The following is a 13,874-nucleotide window of genomic DNA, read 5'->3' as shown; positions in this document are numbered from 1 at the left end:
CAAGAGACAGGTGGAGGCGGTAGACAGGTGGTGGGGAGAAACTGGGAAGGCCATGGTGGCCACAGCTGCAGTAGGTATGAGGGAGTTAGGGAAGGTGAGCCAAGAGGTGACCAGGGCTCTTGAGGAAAGGGACCTTGCCTTCCTTACCTGCTGCTGCTGCCCCTGGGTGCAACTCCAGCACCCATCCAGGCCCACAGGGTATTGGACCTTTCCTGGTGGGCTCCACTTTAGGGAAAGCTGATAGCAAATTCCAAACCAATGAGAGGAAATAAATGAGGGGTGATTACTGACAATAGAAGAGGGTAAACCACGGGGTGCCTCCAAGAGCGTCTCCTCCAGTATGTTTTAAGTGCTTTATAGGTCATTAACTACTTGACGGAGAGAGCCTGACACTTAAAGCAAAGAATTCTGTGCCTCTGCCAGGGAAAATCAATCAGAAATGAAGATAGAGCATGGCTGGTGCTAAGATGTACCGGGTGGGCAAACGGGATTCGATTTACACATGATTTTAAGGCCCTCTCCATTGTGTAAAGTGGGGCACACTGGTATTTGAGGCCATTTATAAATCCCAAACTGGGGTTTAGAAATACTTAAGCTTCCCCCTGCCTTTTTTTTCGTTGTTACTGTTAATGAAATATTTCAAAGACATGGAAAAGTACAGAGACGAGCTTGAACATCTCAGCCTGACCGTCAAATAAAACACCATAGCGATGGTTGAAGCACCCACTTTTAAAAAATGTTACTTGTTTTTTTTCCCCATCTTTTCAAATCCTTTCTGTCTTCCGGCCCCACCTCTTTAGGGAGACCTCGGCTGACCACCCACCCCTGCCCAAGACATTTCTCCTTCCTCTGAAATCCGAGCATCATTACTGCCTCTTTAATTAACTTGGCGATTAATCACCACCTGCTTGTGAAATAGCTTCTATTATCCTTGTCCGATGTGCATGTGGGATGCGGGTGGGGGTGGGGACCAGGCAGGCAGGGGGAGGAGGGACAGGCAGGCTGGGCTCTCCTGAGTCCCCAGGCTGGGCAGGGTCAGCTGGAAGGAGAAGCCTGGGAAGGCCTGATATCCAGAGGGTCACCTCCCTCCTGGCTGTTTAGGCAGCTGCCAGGTACCAGGAACCGAGATGAGCTGGAGATAAGCCCCAGGAGAGCAGCGGGCAGCTCAGAGGGTAATCTACCCTGGGCAGCCTCAGGGCCTCTGCTTTTGCTCTTCTCCTCTGACCAGAATGTTCTTTCCTCATTGAGGATTGTTGTGGGTTGAATAGTGTCCCCCAAAAAGATATGTTGAAGTCCTAACCTGTGAACATAACCTGATTTGGAAATAGGGTCTTTGTAGATGTAATGAAATTAAAATGAGGTCACACTGAATTAGGGTAGGCCCTAAATCCAGTGACTGGTGTCTTTATAAGAAGGCCATGTGAAGACGGAGACCCAAGGAGAACTCACTGTGCCACTAAGCCAGCTCCTCAGCACTGAATGTGGCTGCCCAGGATCTCAGGTAGCATTTCTCTGGTTGCTTAACCCTCCTCTGCCCAACTCCGGGAGCAGCCCTACATCCTCCTGTATCAGAGGAAGCGTTTTCCCCTATCAATCTCAGAGACCACCCTGAAATCAAAAGGACCCACCTGGGGTCGGGGGAGGTCCCAAGGACTGCCCTCCCCTCCCCCCAACAGCATGCCTGCTCAAGTCAATTTGTTTAATGACAGCCCGAGTACCTCCACAAGCACACCCCCAAACCTCAGAGGTGGGCAAGGTAGCCTGGTTTGAGTGGAGTCCTTTCAACTTCCTCTGTGATTTGGGGGTCAGGCGGTCCCAGGGAGGGAAAGGGTACCAGGATTTTAACATGGAAGCCGGGCCTGTTTCTTTCATACTTCCAAGCACAGTGCTAGTACAACACGTTCATTGAAATAACATCTAACCCATCTTCTACTCTAAACCAACACTGTCTTTTGACAGACGGGAAACTGAGGCCCTGGCACTCCCCAGGGCATCGCTGTGTAAAGGAGATCTGAGGTCCAGTGATGTAAGTATGTCCCAGTGTCAGCTCAGCAATTGGCTCCCAGGTGACAGCATTTCTCTGCACTTCCGTCTCCCCATTCTTGAAAGAGAATAGTAATACCATCTTCTGGGGATGTTACCAGCCTTAAAGATAGCGCTAAAAACCTGTGTGCACATTTTCCATTAATTCAAGCAACAAAAACGTTTTGAGCACCTCCTGTGTGCCAGGCCCTGGGGATACAGTGGTGAGCACCACAAAGCCCGGGTCCTGACCTCAAGGTGCTGCCTATTTGATAGAGAAGGGCAAAGAAGCGCAGTTACACTCGGGTGATGAAGTGTTATGATGAGGGGGCACGGAAGCAGAGATGAAAAGGCTGCGGATCTCAGGAGGGCCCAAAAGAGCAGCAACAGCCCCAGGAAAGAAAAGGCGAAGAACGAAACCCGCCACCCCCAACTCGTGCAGCCTAAGCCCCTTCTTCGTCTCAGCCAATCAAGCGTCAGCGTCGCCGGCGGGCCGACAAATCAGGAGCCGGAACAGGAGCGCGAGTCGCAGGCCAAGGCTTCCCCGGGGAAGGCGGCCAGAGTCCGCGCGCCCCGCCCGGCCCCGCCCGGCCCCGCCCAGCCACGCCCAGCCACGCCCCCACTCTCCTCGCCCCGCCCCGCCTCACCAAGGCCCAGCCACACCTCACCCAGGCCCCGCCCCCAGCTCCAGGCCCCGCCCAGCCCCCCTCAGTCCCCGCCCCCGGTCCGCCCCCAGCCCTAGTCCCCGCCTCCGGCCCCGCCCCACCCAGCTCAGCCCCATCCAGGCCCCGCCCCCGCCCCGCCCAGGCCCCGCCCAGGCCCTCCAGGCCCCGCCCCAACCTCAGTCCCCGCCCCCGGCCCGCCCGGCCCCGCCCAGGCCCCGCCCCGCCGCTTCCAGCCGCGCCTGCTGGAGCCCGGTGGCCAGCGGCCGGCTGCTGGGGCCCAGTATTGTCCTAAAGGCCGAAAAAAGAGGAAAGCCGGGAGGTTGGGGGACAGCCACGAGACCGGGAGAGGATTTATAACATTTTCTTTCGCCGACAGTACTGCAAAATGTATGAAAGAGAGGGCGCCGCCGGGACAGGAGCGTGAGCGCGGGCAAGGTAAGCAGCCCCGCCGGCTCGCCGCGCGTGGGGGCGCCGGGGGAGGTCGGGCACCCGCTGAGCGGCGGTCCCGCGGGCCGCGTCCCCCGGTGCCCTGGGGTCTGGCGAGCCTCGAGCGGTGTGGACGCGGCCCCGGAGCTGAGGCGTCCTCAGTGACCTGGGGGCTGCCGGGGCGGTGTAGACGAGCGCGAGGGGTCCGGCCGGGGCGCCCCCGGCATCCCGAGGTAGTCAGGACTGATCCCAGAGGCTGAGGTTGGCGTCTGCGTAGCTCGCGCCGGGAAGCCGGTGGAGACGCGGACTGGGACTGAGGCACCCTCCAGCGACCCGGGGCGGGGGAGGCCGTGTGGACACGCGCCAGTGGTTGAGGCGCCGCAGACTCGCGAGCGGGTGTAGACGCGGGCGGGCGGCAGTGGCGGAAAGTTTGCTGGAGTGCGCGGGGCGGGCGGCGCGGAGGAAGGGGCCGGGGGATCGGCGGCGCTGGGGCGGGGGCGGGCTCAGCTGGAGGCGCCGGGGGGACCCCGAGCCCCAGCCCGGCTGCTGCTGCGGGGGTGGGGGGGGGGACGGTGGGGAGGGAGAAACGGAACTGGGTCCTAGAGGAACGCCGGAGTGGATGCGTTTCGAGCCTTTCAGACTGGTCCTCCGAGGGCGCCCTGTCTCCCTGGAGCCTGGGGTGTCTCCGTTGCACCTGGAGGGATCCGGGGGCAGAGGCCGCCTGGTGTCCCGACACACGCTGGTCCGCCGCGTGGGGACGCAGACTTTGCTCTCCTTCCACTTCTGCCTCCAGGAGGAGAAAGGGTGGCAGGCGTGGGAGTGGGGGTGCGGGGGGGGGGGCCCTGAATTGGGACCCCTGGTCTGCCTCCCACTGCCTCTCTGTGGCTTCAGGTGGCCCCACAGCACCAGGGGAGGGAATGAATGGAGGAGGCAAGGCAGTCTGGGAGTGTGGCTAGTGCCCACCTACCTGGTCCTCAGGGCTGCTGGGCCTGGGGTGGTTCCGCGGGGCCGGGCATCTCTGGGACACTCTCCTGTAGGGGACGGAAGACACCCAAGCCCTGTCTCTGCCACAGGGGCAGGGCAGAAGGGAGCCCGGGGGCGGGAGGAGATACCTGCACATCCAGGGTTGTTCGTAGGGCCACTCTGTCTCATCCGCCACTACTCTCCGTGCCTTTTGCCCCATTCTTACACCCACACCCTCCTAGTTGCTATGATTCCTCCTACCACAGGTCCCTTGCACATGTTGTTTGTGTTTTTGATCAACAAGTAGTCATGAAACATCTACTATGTCCCAAGCACGGGCAACTCACAGGTGAACAAGACAGACCCAGTCTCTGCCCTCCTGGAGCTTCCAGACCAGTGCAGCGACATAGCTGAACAAGTCAGGATGGGAAGGGGGCATGGGGAGGGGAGGCAGCCTTGGGTGGGCATCAGGGAAGGCTTCTCTGCAGAGGTGACAGTGATTCACAGGGATTAATGCCTCTTCATCCTTTGGGCCTCAGTGCCAGTGTTACCTCCTCCAGGAAGCCTTCCTGGACCTCCCTGACCTGACGCTTCCCCTATGACAGGCTCTGATAGCCTAGGGACCACTCCCTTCCTAGACATTTTTCTGTTATTATTTGGTTAATGTTTGTCTCCCCCCATCAATTGTAAATACCATGAGGGCAGGACCTGAATCTCTTGTGGGTAGGTGATAGCAAAGCAAATAAAGGATGAGCAGAATTTCCTCAGAAAAACGGGAGCTGCTGGGCCAGATCATGCATCCAGATGGCGGAAACTTTCCTTTCCCTTCCCGTCGCCCGAATCCTGGGCTCCACACCCCGTTTGCCGTTCACAGAAACAAAGTGAAGGAAACCAGCAGGCCTGGTGAGGAAGAGGGCAGGGAGAGGCCTGGCGCAACGACCCACTGAAGCACCAAGGCTGGCCCGCCCGAGGGGAAGTGGACCGTGGCGGGGAGGCCAAGGGACAGGGGCTGTCCTGTTCTCTGAGCTCAGACCAGCCTGCTCCTCATTATTCTGTCTCAGCTCTTGGAGGCCGGGTTTCCTTCAGATGCTGCTCTGGGAGAAGGTGCTGGCCAGCGGGGTCCCCAGGATGGCCAGGGTACAGGGCCCCAGGACCTGCCTGGCCTCCCTCCACCCCACTCCCAATCCTGGGCGGACAGGCCCTTGGGCAGCGCCTCTCTGACCCAGAGTCAGGCCTCGGGATCACAAATTAGCTGCCCAGGTGACCTGCAGTTCATTTCAGCTCCTGGCTGGAAAGAGGGAATCGAGCTTAGCAGGCCTGAGTCTTGTTTTTATTTTCTGTAGTTTCTGTACTCAGTGCATTTCTCCCTCCTCCGGCTCTGGCGGCCCTGCGCTCTGGCCCCTTTCCTGTGGCAGATTACGCTCCCGCCCTGCCGATGCCCGACAAAGCTTTTAGCGCCCCCGCCCTCCCTACTTCAGGGGATTGGGGCCTGCCTGTGCCAGGAGAGAGTGTCTGCATGCTTTCTTCAGGCTGCGGCAGGGACAGAATCAAAGTGGCCTCCCCACCCTCCCACCCACCCGGCCCTCCTGACTGGAATGGCTTTAAAAAACTCATTTGCAATGATTTACTCCCTTCTGTTGTGTGGGGATCACTAGCATTTTAAATATGTATTTAAATCAGATTCACTGCTCCTGGTTAAACCTTAGCTGCCTCTCCCGTGCCCCACCGCTCCCCCCAAGCAGAAAGAGCACTGGATTCGGAGTTCAGGCCAAGTTCTGCTAATGATGGGCTGTGTGACCTTGGGCAAATTACTTAACCTCTCTGAGCTGCCATTGGTTCTTCTGGAAACTGAGGTTAATGATAATCCTTCTCTCACAGAGTGTTGTGAGGATGAAATTAGATAACATTCAGGGAAGAGCTGTGTAATTCCAGGCCCGTGTTTTCTGTTCCCCAGGACTGGCTGTCCGGCTAATTAGCCTGGTGACCTTGGGCAGGCCACTCAGCCACTCCTGGCCCTCAATTTCCTCATCTGAAAAGCACAGGGGTTGTTCTAGGAGATGAGGCCGCAGAGCCCCCCCCAGCTCCAGCCCTGAGCCCCCCTCCCCTCCCACTGCCCTCTGCCAGATGCCCTCTCACTGGCCACCCCTTTTCTCCTTATCCAAGCCCTTGGTTCTAATTGGAGACGGTCCCCTCCCCAGCTGCCTCTCCTCCCAGCTCCCTGTGAAGTTGTAGGTTCTGGGCCCCAAGGGCCTGCCGTTCTTGGCTCCCTTTCATGGGCAATTAGCCGTGATGTCACAGGCCTTGGAGGTGGCCTCAGTGGGCACATGGCCAGGCCGCCGGGGAGCCAGGACCCTGCTCCGTCTGTGGCCTGTGGGGCTCCCCCGGCCCCGGGGTCCCCAAGGCCAGTTGTGGGGAGGCAGCTTCGCAGGCAAAGCCGTTTCCACTTCTGTGCTTTATGACTCCTTGAAGCCCCGAGTCTCAGTGTAAATTAGCTCTACGCTGTGCTTTTGTTGGCAACTGTCTGCTTCTTGGAAGCGAGGGGCTTTGTCAGGAAGAACAAAGCTGTTTGGTGTTTTTCTGATTCGGGGGAAGCGTGCTCCTGGGGCAGGGCTCGTGGCTTCTCCGTGGCAGCCCGGGAGTCCTTGGTTCTCAGGCTCGCTGGTTTTGTTTTGGGTTTTTAAGTCCTATGGCTTAAGAGTCACATATGTTTGTGTGTGTGTTGGCTGAGGGATTTTTTCCCTCCTTTTTGGCTTGCACAGTGTATTCTGTGGAAGCTAATTCCAAGGACTGAACTTTTCCAATCACTGCTTCAACAGCTTTTTAAAATCTGGACCTAGTTACTCCTGTCATCCGTGTGTAAAGATTTAGAGAAAAATTCCAAACCCGAGGGTGGGCAGCCTTGAGGATGTACAGCTCCTGGCAGGGCGCGCTCGCTGTGGACCTGAGGTCAAAGCCGAAATGTAAAGTGCCCCTGGGACAGGAGGTTGGGGGTGGGCAGCATGATCTGCTCAGTGCCAGACATCTGGATATTTAGCCAACATCTGGGTGGCTGGATTTTTCAGGTTTCTGCCTGACATTTAATATCACAAACATTGAGCCTGACTCCCGCCCCTCTGCGTCCCCAATCCACGCAGCCCCTCTCCCCCTTTCCTGACGGGTAAGAACCATCCATCCTCTCCAGTTCCTCAGTGCTTTCCCCCTACCGGAAATCTGATGGGCTTATGACATCATGGCTGGCTGCTGAGCGACGAAGTGGATGCCACAAAGAAATCCGACATGTCAGATGGATTCTGAAATCAGTTTCCCCCCGGCCGTAGTAACAGGCGTGAAGTCGGGAGAATGTGAGCTTTGTGTAAAAAACAAAAAATAAAAGTAAGCCTTGCCTTGTATTAAATACAATTTCTTAAAGCAAACAGACCTTTTGGACATCATCCTATTTCAATAGAAATGCTGGTTTTTATGAATCAATCAGACCCGAAGCTGCCTGTGTACGCTCCATTTCTGCTGAGTTTTTGTGTGTCCTTATTCACTGATAAAGGAGAACCTGGGGATGGTTTATCTCCCTTCGTTATTCAAATGGGATAGGTTTTTTTTTTTGAAGCCAGTGAAATTCACCGGGTAAATTGCTGGTTTATGTTTTTCTGGGAATCCATTTTTATGGAGCGACCTTGCACCTGACCTGATCTGCAAACACTGTTTCCCTCTGCTGGTTTTTCTGGCTGTGGAACTGTTAAGAGGATGCCGTTAAGCCGGCTTTTTGGTCTCCTCTCGGCAGGGCAGGGCTGCCCGGTGGGCCGGGGTGGTTGTTGGGATAAAAAACCTCTTTGAAAGGATAAAGTCAGGAGGGGAACAGCTTGTAGGGGGGCCTGTGACACAAGCCCCAGGAAAGCCCCAGGGCAGCCGGGCAGAGGGATCCACTGCCTCCCCATCCTCCTCAGGGGACCAAGGGCCTCAGAAACGGCTCCCCACTGCAGGAGGTCACCCCCGATGCAGGCCCAGGTTAAAGGAAGCTCAGGGTTCCACGGGTCACACCTGCCAGGCCCCCAGTGAGGGCATCTGGAGTCTAACAGACCTGGACCGGAGTCTCAGCCTCTCCCTGGACCAGCTGTGGGGCTCGGGGCAAGTCATATCACCTTTTGGTCTCTGCCCCTGTGGGTGGGCACCATGACCCTGCCCTGCCCACTGGGAGAATGGATAGTGCTGGACGCTCCCGATGCCCGGCCACTTCAGAGGGCTCCGGGGTCAGTGTCAGAGCCGGGAGAGGCCAGCAGCCACCACCTGGGTTTCACCCCGGCTCTGCCAGCCACTGTCTGCATGACGACATTGATCTGTGGGACCTTCTGTGTGCCTTCGTTTCCTCACTTGTCAAGCCGCAGTGATACTAGGACCAAGCTCACACGGGGCCGTTGTGAGGACTAACATGGTAGGCGCTCACCGAGGGCCGGCTGTCACTGTGGGGTGTGCCCCGAGCCCTGCAGGCAGGCTGCCGGGTAGGACTGTCGGGCCTGGGACGTGAGGGATGTGTGGAGCTGATCTCAGGTGGAGGATAATCAAGGACTGGCTGTAACATCCCTCATCTCTCTGCACAGAACTTCCCATGGCTCCCCGTCGCCCGAAGGGAGCAGAGTCCCCCAGGTACCTCACACTTGGGCCTCTGCACCGTCTTTCCCCGTCTTCCTCCATCCTCCCCGGCAGCTGGAGCACGCTGCCTTCTGTGGACGCAGCACTAATGGGCAGGTCACGTTACTGAGCACCTGTGTCACTTTATTCTGGGCACTTTACGTGGATTAACTCATTTGATCCTCACACCAGCCCGTGAAGGGAGTGTGGTTTTCATTCCCTATCATTTTAGAGGCAAAAACGGACAGCTCTGGGGCTAAGTATCTTGCCCAAGGTCCCAGAGCCTGGATTGGAGCTGGGGGTCAGGCTCCTGCACTCATCCGTGTAACCCCAGCTCCACTGGCTCCGGGGGGCCTTCTGCTTCCTGTTTCCCACCTCACCTCTGAAGCCAGAGCCCTGCCTTCCCCGAATGCCTGCCCCATCTCTTTCTGCCAAGACTCTTACACTGCCTCGGCCAGGAGGCCTTCCCAGATTGCCCTCCCGCCGCATCATTGAGGGATGCTGGCGGTGCCACACGTGCCCCTCTCAGGGTGTGGCTCTCCATGGTTGTCCCTGGGGCCCTTGTCCACCTCTCCTAGAGGCCAGGAGCTGGGCCATGGCCAGTTCTGTGTCCCTCACAAGGCCCTGCAGGCCAGGTCAGCAGGCATTTACTGAGGACCTATATGTGCAAGACACGGACAGGTGCCCACACCCAGTCTGGGCCTCCCTCCCAAACTCCAGCCCCGTCCACCAGCGCCTTCTGCCACATCTCCGTTTGGATGGCCACAGGCAGCTCCACCTCAGCAGGTCACAAACCAAACCCCTGAGGTTCACCCCAAACCTGCCCCCCTGAAACCTTCCCTCTCTCAGGTAATGGCCCCTCCATTTTTCCACTCACCTGCTCAGGCCAAAATCCCCGGGATCATCCTGACTTCCCTCTCCCTCTCCGTCTCTCTCCTCCCTCATTCAATCCATCAGCAAATACCATTGGTTCTCCTTTCAAAATCTGTCAGCACTTTGACCCCTTCCCTGCACATCCACGGCCGCCACCCACGCTGGTCACCTGTGCAAGTGCAGCAGCCTCCTCATGGTTTCCCTGCTCCCCCCTCCCCCCCCCGCCCCCGCTGGAATCCGTTCTCCATTCTCCACCAGCCAGAGTGATCCTGTTAGAACTTAGGTCAATCCTGCACTCCTCCACCCAGAACCCTGCAGTGGCTCCCAGCTCATTCAGGGTCAGAGCAGAGTCCTGCCCGTGGCCCCGCTTGTCCCCTTTCTGACCTCAGTTCCCGCCACCCCACCTTGCTCGTTGACCTGCTTGCCATTCCTCCAACATACCATGTGTATTCCCACCTCAGGACCTTTGCACCTGCTGTTCCCGCTCCCTTCTATACCCTTTCCTCTGATATTTACATCGCTCCCTCTTTTACTTCTGAGATCTGATCAATGTCACTTGCTTGGAGAGACTTTCCCTTGCGTCCTCCCCCATCCTGTCCCACTCCAGGGTTCTTTCCCCGCTTGGTTGCTCCTCAGCGCACCTGTTCCCACTTGACTTTACATTATACATGGATGTGTTTGTTACTAGGATGTAGCCTGCACTGGAGCAGGCCCTGCCTGGCTTCTCGCTGCTGTATGCCTGGTGCCCCATGAGCGTTTGGGCATGAAAGTGGAGCTGGATGGATGCCACGCCGCACAGCACGTATCGAACACCTGGGCTGTGCCAGGTTCTGTGCTGGATGCTGACGTGATACTTGTGCCCAAGACCTCCGCCGCCCACCGAGCCCTCCACTGAGGAGGGAGACAGACACTGAGCAAGAAATCACAAAGTGCGTGCAGTTGGGGGGCAGTGTCCGGAACAAGCTCTGGGGAGGAATTGGTCCAGCTGGTCGGAGGGAGCTTCCTGAAGGCGGGGGCCTGCATGAGGTGGCTGGAAAGGTGAAGAGGAAGCAGGCAGGGAGGAGAGTCCGCTGGACAGGTGGGCAGGTCCTCCGGGGCTGAGGATGGCCCGTGTGGCCCTGTCAGGGGCCCGTTTCAGCCCACACTAAGAAGAACTTCCTTTCGGATATGCCCACCATGGAGTCTTTACAGGAGTGAGCTCCCTGTCCTCGCTGGAGTTTAACAACCTCTGCGTGTGGCGGAGGGAGATTAAGGTCAGGGCTCTGTTGGCCTGAGCGGTCCAAGTCTCCTTGGCCTCTCCAAGCCTCAGTTTCCTCATCTGTGAAATGGGACTGTTACTACCTAGCTGTCAGAGGTGCTGGTAGTCCGGGAGTGCTGTAAGCCGCCAGCCCTTTCCTGGCCCAGAGAAAGGGTCTGGTAAGTGCCACTGTCCCCTCCTGTGCCTCCCAAGCTTCCCCTGTCGCAGCTAGGCTCTGAGGCCAGAGTGGGAGGGGGCCACCTCCAGCAGCCCTGGCCCTGGGGAGCAGCCCCACGGACCCCTGCTGCCTCCCTGTCTGGGGAGCTGGGGGTCCAGGCTGGGGTGGGCCGGGCCCTGGTAGCAACTGGAGTAGTGGGGAGGCCCCACGTGACTGGACAGCATGGTGCTGAGGGCAGGCTGGGCCTCTCACCACCACGGACACGCCTCCAGGAGGCAGGGCTCACATTTTGTCTTTGCAGTAACTCGCTGCTCTGGCCACAGCCCCACCCAGAGCTCCTTGGCTAGGAGATGCCAGGACCCAGAGAGCCGAGTGAATCTCCCCCCAGTGGGCTCCGTCACCTGGGAACCTGGCACTCCAGGCAACTGGTGTTTGTGGAGCACCTAGTCTGGGCCGGGGGCTTTCCTTACCTTCACTGGAATAATCCTTGAGCTTGAGCCTATGGTCTCATGTCGCAGACAGAAAGCCAAGGCTCAGGGAGCAGGAGCAACTTGGCTGAGCAACACCAGAGCCGAGTTCCATCCCAGGGCGTGGGCGTCCTCTGTCTGTATCCTGCCATCCCTGGGCAGGGCAGTGGAAGGAGCACTGGCTTCGGAGCCCTGGAGCATGATGGGGGGCACTCTGCGCTGTGCAGGAGGACAGAGCCTGGCACAATCCTGACTGCCCCCATTTCTTTGCATATTCTTTTCCCCCAGCTCACCATGCTCTTCCTGGCAGACTCCTCTCTACCCTGGGTCTCTCCAAGCTTAAGTGTCACCCTCTCTGAGAGGCAGGGCTGTGCAGCAGGAAAGGCACATGGGAATCCACGAGCCTGTCTTCAAATCCTGCCCTGCCACCACTGAACCTGGAGGCCAAAAAGATAGGGGAACAGCATGAAAACAGGGAACAGCATAGGCAAAGGCAAGAGGGTGTGAGTGGGCCTTTGAGAGCTGCATCAGGGAAGAGGGTGGAGCTGGGAGCAGAGCAGCGGGGCGCAGGTTGGGCTAGGCTGCCCTCTCCCCACTCTAGGCCTTTGCCCAGGCTGTCCTCCCTGCCGGGCCTGCCCTTCCCCTCCTCCTCCTGTCCAAACCTTCCTGCCTCTAAGTCCCCGCTCATCAGTGCTCCCTGTCAGTCCCTTCCTGAGCCACCTCCCTCAACACTCTCCTTCCCCAGTGTTCCCACAGCCCCAGGTGCTGCCTTAACTTGAGCGGTCAGTGTTGCGGGTCAGGCAGGTTTCTGTCCTGCCTCAGATCCACGGCTCAGATTCTGGTTCTGCCTGTCGCCCGCTGAGTGACCGTGGACGAGTTACCTCACCTCTCTGTTTTTCATCTGTAGGATGACAATAGCAGCCCTCCCTCCATTCACAGGGTTCTCTAGGGGATTAAATGAGGTTGTGCTTATAAAGCAGCAAACCACACTGCCTCCGAAAGTCAGCCAGCTGGGACACACACGTTCATGCGCATTGTTATTATTATTTGTGAGTCCCTTGAGGGCAGGGCCTTATGTCTGGTGCCCTGCTCATGGCAAGGGAGAGAGGGGGCTTGGTGAGCGCTTCTGGAATGAACGGGCAGCCCATTCTCCTGCGCAGGTGCGAGCTCTAGTAAAGCTACCAGTGACCTAAATAGTCACCGTGTATTGAATGCCTACATCATCTTGTTTAATCTTCACCACCCTTCGACGTGGGGTAATTAGACCCATTTGGCAGGTAATATAATTGAGGCCTAGAGACTCGGCTGCTGGCCCGAAGTCCAGCTAGTGGGCAGCAGAGTCGGGTTTTGCACCTGGGTCTGGCTGACTTTGCTGGCCCTCTGTTGGTTAGGACTCTGTCCTGTTATGCCCCTGCCTGAATGGTCCAGACACCCCTCCCCGCCCTCCCGTGTGCCCTTCCCCTCTGCCAGGCCCCCGCCTGGACCGCTGGGCTGAGGGGATGTGGATTTGGGGGCCCACAGTGATCTGTCTGTTCATGAGTCCTGTGCCCTATAATACACACGCACACATGCACACACACGCACACACACACACGTGACCTCCAGGCCAACAAGTTCCCCGGTCTCCAGAGCCACGTCTCCGCAGCCGCATCCGTGTGAAGTCCCCGTGAAACGCCGCAGTCAAGCTGTCACTGCTCATCGATTTGTTGGCCTCAGTCCCCAAGCTGATCTCGCTGGAGCTCCCTTCTGCTCATCACTCCTGGGGTTGGAGGGGGCTTGGGGACTCCCCACCTGCGGCTGAGTGTCCCTGGTGCAGTGGGGGTGGCACGGGAGGGGCCAGCACTCTCCATCCAGGCTCATCAGGCCGCATCCCCAGGGAAGCCCAGGACCTTGCTGGGGGCCTCCGGCAGCTCACATGACCTCTCTGAGCTCGTTTCCTCATTTGTTCAGGGACCCCACAACTCCACTCCATCCACTCTGTCTGCCTGGCCAGCTGGATTTGAGGCTCACGTAGGAAAATGAGGAAGACTAAAGGGGGGAAGGGCAGGAGAATGTAAAGTGGTGGTGGCTGGGGGTGACATTCCCAGGAGACCCGGCTGCTGGTGTTCTCCTGGGCCCGTTGGGGAAGGTGCTGTGTAAACGGTTCTGAACCAAGCAGAGGCTGGGCTGGCCCTGGACTATCTTCCCTGGAACTCAGCTTGGAGCCCCCTGTGGCTGCGCCCATCCCGACAGCCTCTGAGAGAAAGAGGTGGGCAGCCCTCGGCGTGGGGGAGGCAGTGCCCGAGGGGCTTTGGGACTCCTTCAAGTGATCCTGGTGGGCTAGAGGAGCCAGTGGCCAAGGGATAAAGGCAGCAATGGGGCATGTAAGATCTGCGTGGGTGCTGGGCCTAGGGCAAGCCAGCCCAGGAGGAGCAGGCCTGGAC

At 58.2% G+C, this 13,874-nt stretch overlaps 1 protein-coding gene and 1 long non-coding RNA gene across 3 annotated transcripts in view; both read left to right on the top strand.

Annotated features, from left to right (window-relative positions):
* Positions 1-1,414: 1,414 nt before the first annotated feature.
* Positions 1,415-2,492, top strand: LOC103540734 (uncharacterized). The gene is made up of 3 exons (XR_542308.2): positions 1,415-1,501; positions 1,960-2,026; positions 2,299-2,492. It is a non-coding gene; the product is annotated as an uncharacterized lncRNA (long non-coding RNA).
* A 405-nt stretch (positions 2,493-2,897) lies between these two features.
* Positions 2,898-13,874, top strand: part of TCF20 (transcription factor 20) — a 184,688-nt gene continuing 173,711 nt past the window's right edge. The window contains exon 1 of one of the 2 annotated variants that reach the window (XM_070599622.1): positions 2,898-3,122. The gene's annotated coding sequence lies outside the window, so the exon portion shown is untranslated. The remainder of the gene's footprint in view (positions 3,123-13,874) is intronic. The other variant, XM_070599628.1, reaches the window with a different exon arrangement.

The sequence above is a fragment of the Equus przewalskii genome, chromosome 29 (assembly GCF_037783145.1).
Source record: "Equus przewalskii isolate Varuska chromosome 29, EquPr2, whole genome shotgun sequence".
NCBI lineage: Eukaryota > Metazoa > Chordata > Mammalia > Perissodactyla > Equidae > Equus > Equus przewalskii.
This window is presented reverse-complemented; position numbering and strand designations above follow the sequence as displayed.